This window comes from Camelus dromedarius, chromosome 25, assembly GCF_036321535.1.
Source record: "Camelus dromedarius isolate mCamDro1 chromosome 25, mCamDro1.pat, whole genome shotgun sequence".
In the NCBI taxonomy this organism is placed as follows: Eukaryota; Metazoa; Chordata; class Mammalia; order Artiodactyla; family Camelidae; genus Camelus; species Camelus dromedarius.
The window spans coordinates 1,851,333-1,862,547 of NC_087460.1; the positions used below are offsets into that span (position 1 = coordinate 1,851,333).

The 11,215-nt window shown below is 57.6% G+C and overlaps 1 long non-coding RNA gene across 7 annotated transcripts in view; it reads right to left on the minus strand.

Annotated features, from left to right (window-relative positions):
- The window catches only part of LOC105102934 (uncharacterized), a 78,656-nt gene extending 67,691 nt beyond the window's left edge, over nt 1–10,965 (minus strand). For 6 of the 7 annotated variants that reach the window (XR_010377766.1, XR_838413.3, XR_004134142.2 and 3 more), the window contains exons 1-3: nt 10,834–10,965; nt 10,127–10,209; nt 6,114–6,165 (exon numbers count right to left, since the gene is read on the minus strand). This is a non-coding gene — a long non-coding RNA (uncharacterized LOC105102934). Of the gene's footprint in view, nt 1–3,171; nt 3,578–6,113; nt 6,166–10,126; nt 10,210–10,833 lie in introns of those variants that run through there. The other variant, XR_010377768.1, reaches the window with a different exon arrangement.
- Between the last annotated feature and the right edge of the window lie 250 nt (nt 10,966–11,215).

Consider the following 11,215-nt stretch of genomic DNA (forward strand, 5'->3'; position numbering starts at 1 on the left):
AGTCATTACACCCACCAAGTGTGTGAAAATGCTGGTTTATCCACCCCTTCACCAACACTGGGAATGATCAGTCTCTTAAATCTCTGCCAATCTAAAAGGACACGCCCCACACACGCACACATGACGCACACATCACACACATGCCACACGCACACACCACACACATGCGCACACACACGCACATACACACACTAGAGCCATTTGTGATGCTTATCAGCGCCTGTTTGTTCATATTTTCTGTTTTTCTACAGGGTTCACTTTGAAGACCTCTACGCACATCAGAGAAATCTCTGTCCCATGTGTGGTGATTTTCCCTCATTTGTCTTTGTCTTCCGACGTTTGCCGGCGTGTGTCCGTGCCGGGAGGGGCTGGCGCACAGAATCTGCGGACAGCCTGCTCGGTCACCCCGGTTCTGTCTGTAAGTGTCCAGCTCAATGACCAGAGTCCAGTTACTTAACCTCGGGGTCCTCATCTACAAACTGAGTGAGAGGAGCCCTATCTCACGGGGGGCTGTGAGAACGGAATGAGTTCACGTACACGAAGTGCTGGACATAATACTTGGCGTGAAGTGCGTGCTACATGCTGTTGTGATTGCTATTATTATTCTGTATTCAAATAGTTTTTATTTTTATGCAGTCAAGTCAATCCTTTGTGACTTCTGGATTTCACGGCATGCTTGCAAAGGCTCTCCTCAGTCTAAGATCGGAAAAATACTCACCAGGCGTGCCACCTAAAGGCGTCCGGGGGAGTCCACTTACAAGACAGGTCGCCCCAGCGCCTCCCTCCCACACTGCGCTTCTTGTAAGTTAACCTGGCTTTTCACAAACCCGGCCTTTTCTAAAGGGGAGACCTGCCTGTGTTTACATCACGCGTAAGGCTGTGAGGGCAGAGCGCTCTGGGGACTGCGTGATGCTAACTCGTTTCCCGTCTGAAGAGTGGGCCTGAGCAGGTCACCCCACAGCCCAACAAACCCCATCACTGCCACCTGGCTGTGAAGCAGTGGCCCCACGCCAGGTGTCTGAGCCTGAAGGAGTTCGCAATCCAAACGGAAGGTGTCCTTAAAGGCCTCGGGGGAAAGCATCACTGATGGGAGGGAGACTGACGGGTGGGTGAAGGGGAGGGGCACAGAGGACATTCCACACGCAGGGACGCAGGGACCCCGCCTCAACTCAGCCCACGGGCACCGCGGAAGGAGGTGGGGCAGAGGACAGAGCCAGAGCCTCGGAAGAAGACAGGAAAACCTGGCTGCTCGTCCTGTCCCAGGACTCAGCGGATCAGACGTCTTAAGGAAGTGATGTCACTCTTCTGCCTCACTTTGCTCATCCTTAAAATGCAGCCTCAGCCTCTGTCTTGGGCAGCGGTGCAAATTCTACCCGATCACACGTGTGCAAACATCCAAAATCCTTGGGCACTTTCTGCCGCTAGCTGGTGTGGGACTGCCCCTGCCTCAGGGGCTTCAGTGTGGGTTCGCCCCTCTCTGCCTTCCCTGGGGTCCCTGAGGCTGCTTTCGGAAGCGGGACAGCTTCCCGGGGACCCAGACCACCCATCCTGCTTCCCTGCATTTTGAATCCTGACTCTCCTAATCTTGTTGTTGACCCAGATGAGAACTCTACTCCGATCCCCTCCAACCCTGACAAAAACACCCCACAGGAGGCGCCCAGCCTCTGCCAGACAGGTTGTTAGTAGCAGGATTAGCAGTCGCCCCCAGGCTCCTGCTGCTTCCCTTCGGCCTTGTTTCTCCCTGACAAGGGTGTGGACCCCTCTCCATCCCTGGTGAGCCCACCATCTGCTCCGATTCAGGGTTGAAGGCAGAGAAGCAGGGCAGCGAGCATCTTCCTGAGACCTCAATGGCTCTCCCACAGCCCAGGGAGCAGCGTCCTCCAGCGGGTGGCAGCGACCTTCTCAGGCCAGCAGGGCCCTGGAGGTCTGGAGGCCATGGCAGAGGGCAGCCCCACCCCCGTCCCCACAGCCCAGTGCAGAGGGCTTTATCAGGGAGAGGCACTCACTGGGAGCTGGGAAACCTGGGTTCTGGCTTCAGCACTGACTAGCTGCGTGACCTGGGACGGGTCCCTTGCCCTCTCTTCTCAGTTTCCTCATTAGCCAAATGAGAGGGTTGGGTACTAAAACTGATGCCCTGCGGGCAGACAGAAGTGTGCATGGTTTGAGGCTAAACGCCTGTAAGCGAGGCGGGCACTTCCTGTGAGCAGCATTTCCTGCCACTGCCAGCACTGGAGCGTCTGAGTTTGTGTTCTCAGCTGCTCCCGGTCCTGGCACTTAGGAAAGGAGCCAAGAACTTCTGGCCTTTTTGGCATCATTATTTAAGAGACGCGGCCACCACCAGGAAGAGCTGAGTGCAGAACCAGATCTGGCCAGGCTCGCTCACCTCCCGAGGCCAATCTTAACCTGAGATTGGCGCAGTGAAGCAGTCACTGTGGCCCTCTTGGCAACACAGGATCCTTAGTCCCTTTCCCGGCACTTACCAGCAGGCAGGGCTGGCTTCAAGGGCCTGCTCAGAGAGGCCCACAGTGGGAAAGGCCCTGCTGGGTTTCACGCCCTCCATGACCATCTTGACGTTCTGAATGCATTTTGGCCCTCAGGTTCATCTTGTTCCGAGCCCTGCAAATCACTGTGGCCACATGAACTCCCACTTGGAACCCTTTTAGCAGTCTCCCACTAGGGTGTTTCTTCCCAAGGCAGAGACTCTGGACCTTAATTCTGAAGGATTCTTCCTGTCCTTCAAGATCCAGCTGAGGCAGCATTAAAATCCACGCATCCTTCTCCAGACGGCCGCCTTCCCACCCCATCTGCCTCTCTCACGTGGCACCCACCCCTTCTGTAACTCTTCCCAACTCCCCGTCTGACTGGTCACCTCCAGCCGTGCCCTCTGCACTCTGACCTCCTCAAAACAGATGATGCTCAATGAAAGTCTGATGACCAACTGGAAAGCAAACAGAGCTATCTTCCCCGAACAGAGCACAGAGTGGTGCACACAGTGGGCGCTCAATCCAGGCTGCTGACGCACACACGGAGCAGCCGGGGCCTTACACTGCAGGGCCCTGCCCGGGCCTCGGCCACGGCAGCCCACGGACAGGCCTTCCAAGCCCGTCCTACCTGGCGAGGTGGGAGGGATGAGGTCCAGGGCGGCGGAGCTGACTTACAGGCTTCCTCCCCACCCCTGCGGTTCTAGGTCCAAACTGCGCCGCGGGAAACCCTATTAAGAACCCGGACACCTGCAAAGCCCTGTAGTCTGCAAGCCACTGTCACGAACTTTCTTCTCAAAGTGTCAAGACAAATACTCGAATACTAACTGTGGGGTTGCTATGCTAACATTTTCTCTTTCCCTTGTATATTCCTTGAGGGAAAATTAGGAAATACAAATAAAGCCAAAGGAATAAGGACACCTCAAATCCTAGGGCCCAGAGATGACGCTATCAACATTTCAGTCTGTATCTCATTGGATTTATCTACGCACATAATACATATCTCTCACCAGCTTTTTTTTCTTTCTGGTATCACATAGGAAACAGTGTTAACTCTCCCAGACACTCCGCTCCACGTGCCCTGTCTGTGTTTATTCCTGCAATTAGTGAAGGAAAACCACACTTACTCTTTTTTAATGGAGGGACTGGGGATTGAACCCATGACCCCATGCACACTAACCACCGAGCTATACCCTCCCCCCAAAATATATATCTTTCAAAGCAGGAAAACATGGTCACTGCTTTGTAATCTCATTAATCCCATTTTTATAGGAGGGTAACAGAGGTCGCAGGTCACACAGCTGCTGAGGGCAGTGCTGGGGCCTGACTCCGGGTGCCCTTACTGCGGGGCCAGGGCACATGTCCCTGAACCCCACTGCTGCTCAAATTCCAAGGGCAATGACGGGACTGGTGGCTGTGGGAAGGAAGCCCCGGCAAGGAAGGGTTTGCTGGGACTGGACTTTGGGGAAAGGACCCCGAAACTGCCCGGGTGTCCCACAGTTTAGCACGGGCGGGGCCGGGCCAGGCTGGGATGAGTTCCCACCTCCATAAAACTGGACTTTGCCTTGCAGTAAACAGTCACAGGGTGGCGGCGGTCAGCTGTCAGGCAGGGGCCCGGAGGAAGCGGCTGCCAGGTGGCGGGACCGGGCTGCACAGGACTGACCCCAGGGAGCAACTGGACATCTGTTTGGTGGCCTTGGAGTGCTCTTCTCTTTGCATTTTTAGAAAAAGGAGTGAGGGCACAGCCGTAACCCAGCAGGCGCCTGGCTGCCCGGGGCACGGCCCTGGGTGGTAGAAAGTGCCTCCAGCCTGGGTCGGGGCCCCAGGCTAAGGGCTGGACCAGCCTGCCTGCCCACCTCCTCCCTCCCTTCCCTCTCTCCCTCCTTCCTTCCTTCCTGAGCTGGCCAGATGCTGTGTTAGGCACGAGAGGAAGGATTTCCTCAGAGCCCCGGCCTTCCACGAAGGTGGCAAAGGAACAGGAGCTGACCAGAGGCCTGCAGAACAGCGGTTAAGGGTTGGAGCTCTGAACTCACGCAGACCCGGGTTCAAATCTTGACTCCCCTGTCTAGCTGTGTGACCTCAGGCCAGTTACTCTACCTCTCTAAACCTACATGTCCTTTCTTAAAGTGCCTAGAAGTAAGATCAGGCACAAACACACTTAGGAGTGCCTGGAACATGGTAAGTGCTGGGTAAACGCAGTTGTCGAAAGAGAGGCATGTTCCGCATCCACAGGGAGTCTGGTTCCAGAGGACGCCTAGCGGTTCAGGTTAGAACAGTCCTGGGGCCTTCTCGGCGCTTTAGAGGAGGGTCTGGCAGCGGCTCCTCCCTCCCTTTCGCGTGTATAGACCAGACCACACACCAGCTCCTCGCGACGAGGGAGGGGGCTGGCATCCTCTCGTTTTGACAAAGGGGAGGTGAGAAGCAGCGGGGGCACGTGAGCTGCCCGCGGTCACCGAGGGAAGAAATGGCAGCTGCTGGGTTCAGATCCCTTGACTCCAAGCTCGGAGCCACCCGCTCCCTAACCTCCCCGGCCCAGAAACAACACCAGAGGGTTCAGGAGTCGGGGCTGGAATCCCAAAGCTGGAAGGGAGAGCCCGGTGGGATCTGCTGGGCCTGGCGGGGGAGCCAGTGACCCCCAGGGCTGGGGCGGCAGCAATTCTGGCCGGCGGGCTCTGGCCGAGGCCTCCTGGGACTGGCTGAAGCTAGCAGGGGCCATCTGTCTCAGGGCTGGCCGACCTTAAGGGCTGTCTACACCCTGGCTCTGATCCCTGGGACCCAGGGTCCCAGGGACACCTCACTATCTTGATCTCACCTGCCCTGGAGCGGCCCTGGAGCCTCTCCAGGTCAGAACAGCATCCTTCCTCCTCTGCAGCCTGCCTGTCTACGCAGGCCCTCGGCACGCCAACCCCCGGGACACACATGCATGCAGGCACATACTGTGTGCTGTACTGAGGGCCACACCAGGAGTGGAAGTGCCCAGGAAAGACAGTCATCTCCTGCACCCCCAGAGGGCTCCACGTAAGAGGCCCATGGAGCACAGCTCATGGTGGTCCTGCCTCCCCAGCCCCTTCTGAACGAACGTCCCAGTTCACTCGCTCAGCACTCCAGGCTGGGTGCCAGGCTCTGGGATATGTAGTGAACAAGGCAAAGTCCTTGTTCCCATGAAGCTTATCTACAGGGTGGGACTGAAAAGGTCTTTTTATCTCCTATATGCTTTCCCTTTATGCACTTGATTCTCTGCTAAGCCTGTCACTGGAGGGGATTAGGGGATGTGGACGTGGGGAAGGCGGGGATCTCTGCTGTATGGTAGATGCCCAGCTCACGATCGGAGCTGAACACACAGAGGATCCTGGCAGGCTCCCGGCTCGGCTGGGTGGGGTGGGAAATTCACCGCCTTCCCTTTTCCCATCCCTGCGTCAGATACGCTCTACCGATGAGGTCTACGCACCTGGACTCTAGCCAGGGACTGTGGGCACAACTTACTGCTTCTTACTCCCAGGGCCTGAAACTCCAAGGAAGCAATTCTCGCCTTCTCGCAGACGTGTAATTCAGGGGGACTTACTAAACTCACACACACCGTCGTGTGGAATGTTGATGTTTTGCTTGACGATTAATTGAGTCATTTGCACTTACCTGCATCTAGGCCTCCCCTCTGGATTCCAGCTCCACCGCAAAGCCTAAGGTTCTGCAAAACCAAGAAAGGCTCAGTAAACGTCTGAGTGAAGCACGAAGAGGATCTAAGGATGGACGCATCAGAGCCTGTACACAGACGCACGGCGGGCAGCTCCAGGCACTGGAGTGTGCCAGGTGCTGGTGCCAAACACAGGCTCTGATTTACTTGCTGCTCAGGGGGGCGATCTGGATGGATCACCTCTGCATCCTTCAGACCAGTGTCCACCTCTGGGGGTTTCCACCACCTGCCCCTCCAGGGACCACACGTGGTAGTGGTTAAGGACTCAGGCCCCAGAGCCTGGCTAGGTTCAAATACTGACTAATATTAATGGCAGGATGATCCTGGGCAAAGTAGTGAGCTGTTCTGAGCCTCGTCTGTCTCATCTGTAAAATAAGTGTGGCCAACAGAATTCAGTGATGGAAAGGGCCCAGTGCAGATCTGAGACGGTAAACACGGGGCAGCGTCCACCACAAGTAATCTGGCAGTGTGGTGCAGACCAAGGGCCCTCACATTTGCAGTGCCTCAGAACCCCCTGAGGGCTTGTTAAAACGCACATTGCTGGGCTCCACCCCGAGTTTCTGAGTCAGCAGGTCTGGGGTGGAATCTGAGAATCTGCATTTCCAACAAGCCCCCAAGTTGCTGCTGCTTCAGGGACCACACTTTGAGAACCACCGGTACCCAGAGGAAAGAAGACAGGTGTAGGATCTGGACACTGGGACCATCCCTTAGTATCTGGTGACCCTGGGCCATTAATCTCTTTGTGCCTCAGTATTTTCACCTGTAAGAAGGGAGTCAACCCCCACTTCACCGGGGCTGGGCCTGGCATGCAGCATTCTCAGTACTGAATTCTTACTGTGTAAATTTTGGCTCCATTTACCAGCCCTTGAAGGATGGGTAGAATTACAAAGAGCAGAGACGGGTCAGGCGGGCTTGGGGTTGCTGCGGAGAACCCCGAAGCCTGGAGCGAAGTGCCAAGCATTTGGAAGGCCCAGAGCAACGTCCTAATTCGGAAAGAACTCCTGTTCCAATTCTTTGTAAGTTTCTACGTGCCAAATCCATGATTAACTTTGGGCCCCGCCTGAGATTGACCGACAAGGTGACTCCGGCAGGGGAGGTGGAAAATGCGTCCTAAAAAAGTCAGTCGGCCCCACGGGGTTCCTATCGCAGCCCCCATGCCTTCCTGTCCCTCCCTGCACCCTCTCCCCGCACCCCCACCCCCGTGTCTATAGAGAAACCCTGTCACCCGCTGGGCTCACGAAGGGATTAAGGAGCCCTCGGGCTCCGGGCCAGGCTGAGCGGCCCCAGGGCCGCCGCAGGGTCCTGGCGCCCCCTGGCGGACGAGGGGCGCCGCACGCCTGCGGGGCGGCCCCTCCACGCGCCCGGGCGTTGCGGACCGCGCGCACCCGGGGGAGGGCCGGCGCCTGGCGGCCAGGCTGCGCACGGGGCTCAGGGCGCGGATGCCGTCCGGGACAGCGGCGCGTTATTACGGTAACAGCACGCGGACGGCCCGCCCGCGCTGGATGAGAGGCTGTTGACTTTTCAGGGCGAGACCCACTGCTCCTGGCACCCGGAGGGCTGCCGGCGCAGCGCTGGCCCCAGACGCAGGCCTCGGGCCCGGGCCTCTGCAGGCTTTGGCCTGAGGACCAGTGGCAGCGTCCAGCCTGAGTCATTCCTTCCCTGCGGCGCACACCAGGGAAGGAAGGGCTATCTCTGGGCCAGGGGCTTCTAGTTTAAAGGCAAAGCTTCACTGTCCAAACACCACGTCCCTCACCCAGCCATCTTGGGCCTAGAATCTCACCCTTGGAGATCCGTTCTTTTGCCTTTGTTGAAAATACTCCTGGAAGTAACTCATATAAAAAATTCAATGCTGTCATCATTCATCGAGCACGTAATGTGGGCAAGTCACTGAGCCGGGGACCGTGGGGACCAGGAATATGGAAGATTCCCTGCAGGAAAGCAGGCACCTGGAGGGGCCACCTGGAGAGGTCTGAACGCTGCCCAGGGTCTAGAAGGGAGGGCAGGCCTCCAGGGGCGGGGGGCACTGCGGAGAAAGGCCTTTAGTCCTGGAGGGGGCAGGAGTTGTCGGAAGGGTGGGGTGTGTTCAGGGAACAGTGAGTCACGTGCTGCGGCCCAGGAAGGAGGGTGAACTCTCTGCCCTTGAGTGGAGGCTGGAGGCAGGTGGAAGCCCGCTGAGGGGTCTGCACAGCAGAGATGGTGGGGACCCAGGTAGGTGGGCTGGTCTGAGGCTCTCCCTCCCTGAGAGATGGCCCTGGAGCACCTGGAAGGGAGCATCCCCCAGGGCAGGGAGGAAAGAGGTTCCCCACTGAGCAGAGAAGCATTTCAAAGACCAGGGGAGGCTGCTGAGAAGACACACAGGGCTCTTGAGGAACTTGGGGCTGGGTCAGAACCCAGTACTTACAACGCCTCTAGGCCCACAGGTGGGAGGGTGGTCCTGACTGGGAGAGACTTCTCTTTCATCTCATCCTCATTCTAAGACCTCACGGTTTTCAAAACGTTCCCCCTCATTACCCGCCCGACCACTTTTAACAACCCTCTGTGCTAAGCAAGGTCTGCTGTTCCCAGTTCACGCACAGAGAGGCTAAGGCCTGGGCGAGAGGAAGTACGCATTCTGCTTTCGATTAACCACTGGTCTTTTAGGGTGCGTATTTGTTTCTGTTTAAAAAAAATTTTTTTTAAATTTTTTTTTAGATAGTTCAAACACTCACAGGGGTCAAAATTCAAAATGTCCGGATGAAAATCTCTCTTTGAGCCCTACTCTCTCAGCTGCCCAGATCACCTGTTACCAGTTTGAACTCAAGCCTTTTGACTATGGGTCCAGGGCCCTTTCTGCCATGGCCAGGCAGGGGCTCAGGGACACAGCACCTGGCAGATTCAGGAAAGCCCAAGGCCAGTGTCACCCCGGCAGGGGTGTTACACCTCCTCTTAGCAAGTCTGCTGTCTTCTTTCATCTTAGGCACATAAGTTTATCTTTAGATCCCAAACTCCTTGGGGGCAGGGAGTATGTCTTCAACTTCTAGGAGGTAGCAGAGTAGGGGTTAAAATGATAGGCTACTGTGCTGTGTGACCCTGAGCAAGTTCCTTAGGCTCTCTGAGCTTCCACTTTTTCAACCAGATTAACAAGGCCCTCACCAACCGCACAGGGCTGTGTGGGGACTGGATATCTTATGACTCACGTCCCGTGTTCAGCCCTGTGCCAGGGCAGGGCCTGGACTCTGGAAGTGGGAACTGCTGTCACTCCCAGTGTCCTGAGGCCACTGTGTGTGTCCACAGCATGACAGACAGGGCACCTTTTAAATGGAATCCTGATGGAGGGTTAGGGGTCTCAGGCACCTAATTAAAGGCAAATTTCCATAGTGGGTCACCCAAATCCATATATTTGAACAAACTGCTCTCCGTGGACTGGTTCCACCCTTCCCTTTTGTGAAACCAGCCCTTTCGAGGCCAGGCCATTCACTGTCCCCTCTTCAGGTGGTTTTTCTGGAGCACCGGGCATTTTGAGGCCAACAGAAGGGCTGATTTTGTCTGATGCTGTGAGTCTGAGTGATACACAGGGAAAACGCCACATGGCTTCTCTCAGGGTGGATAGGCTGACTCACAGGATGGTCACCCCTGCCCTGGGGCTGCCTAGGGCAAATGACTCACGGCCTCTACCCCTGGCCTGGTCCATAGCTGCCTGACCTCTGCCCCTCGGAGGGTACGTCCTCCGCCCTGAGACTCTCCACCACTCCAACTCTGGGTTGGAAGGGAGCCCAGCAGCAGGAATAGGCTCACACATCAGGGTTTGTACCTGGCTCCAGTGCCTTCCGCGGTTCCCTCCTGGCTGCCGCGAACTTCCCCCTCCCAGCCTTCTAACAGGCCTACTCCCTCCCACGGGCCCTCCCTCCTGCCTTGGGCCCCAGGTGAATGCTCTGTGCGGTGGATTCCAAGGCTCTTCGATGGGACAGTTACTTACGCCTTCGAGAGAACATCTCTGTAATCCTGTTTCCATGAAAGGGCAGAATGATCTGGTGGAGCTGGTGGTCCCCATCCACCTTACTGTCAATAAACAATGTACAACTTTGTTTACTTTTCTGTTAAAAGAGGCATTCCTTCCCTCTCCAACTCAAGTTTTGTAAAGAGACAGATATATAGGCCAGCAAGGATTACGGGGTAAATGACTGTCCGGCGGAACAATGGTGCAATCCCCGACGTCCAGCGATAGAATCACACCAGCAAGAGAGCCAGGGAACAGGGAGGTCTGAGCTGGACCCAGCGCAGGGCGGGGAGGAGGGAGGGCGGAGCTTGCTGGGGGGCAGGCCCAGGCGCAGGGCAACCGGGGGACACTGGGAGGGCTCTGTGCTGTCCCCTCAGCCCCTGGGGTCGTCCCACCGCAATCTCCAGACCCACGTCCTCTTGTTGCCCAGAACCTCGAGCCCCAGCTTCCCATCAACCAGAAACCTGCGTCTGCGGCTCGGCTGCCGCTGGTTGGCAGGGTTGGGGGGCTGCCTTTCCCAGGTGCTCGCGTCGCAAACAGGGTCTCAGGCGTGGAGACCCGCTGTCCTGGGGTGGGGTGGGCTAAGACACAGGTGCCCAGGGAGGGGGGTCACTGAGAGACAGACCACGGGCTGGGAAACGGGGAGGCTCGGAGCGCTCTTTCCTGTGGGGGAGGGGCCGGCTCACCCCGTGTCCTCCCGCGCTGTGGAAACTGAGGCCCCAAGTGGGAAGCCCAGAGGCGCAGCCAGTCCGGAGACAGGGGTCCCAGCCCCCAGCCCCCGCTCGGAGGAGCCGGGCGACCGCAGGGGCCGAGGCAGGCCCGCGCCCCCCATTGCGCCCGCGCGCGCCCGCCCCTCCGCCGACCCCCGGGGGGGGCGGGCCCCGCAGAGCCCGGGGGGCGGGGCCGCGAGGAGGAGAAGTGACTCAGGCCCGTGCTCGCGGTCCGGCCCTTTGTTCCCGGCGCTGCCCGGCCTTAAAGGGCCAGCGCCCGACGCAGGAGCGGACGCCCCGCTGTCGCACATCCCGCCCGGACCCCCACCCCTTCTGGGGGTGCTCCTGGTCTCCGGGC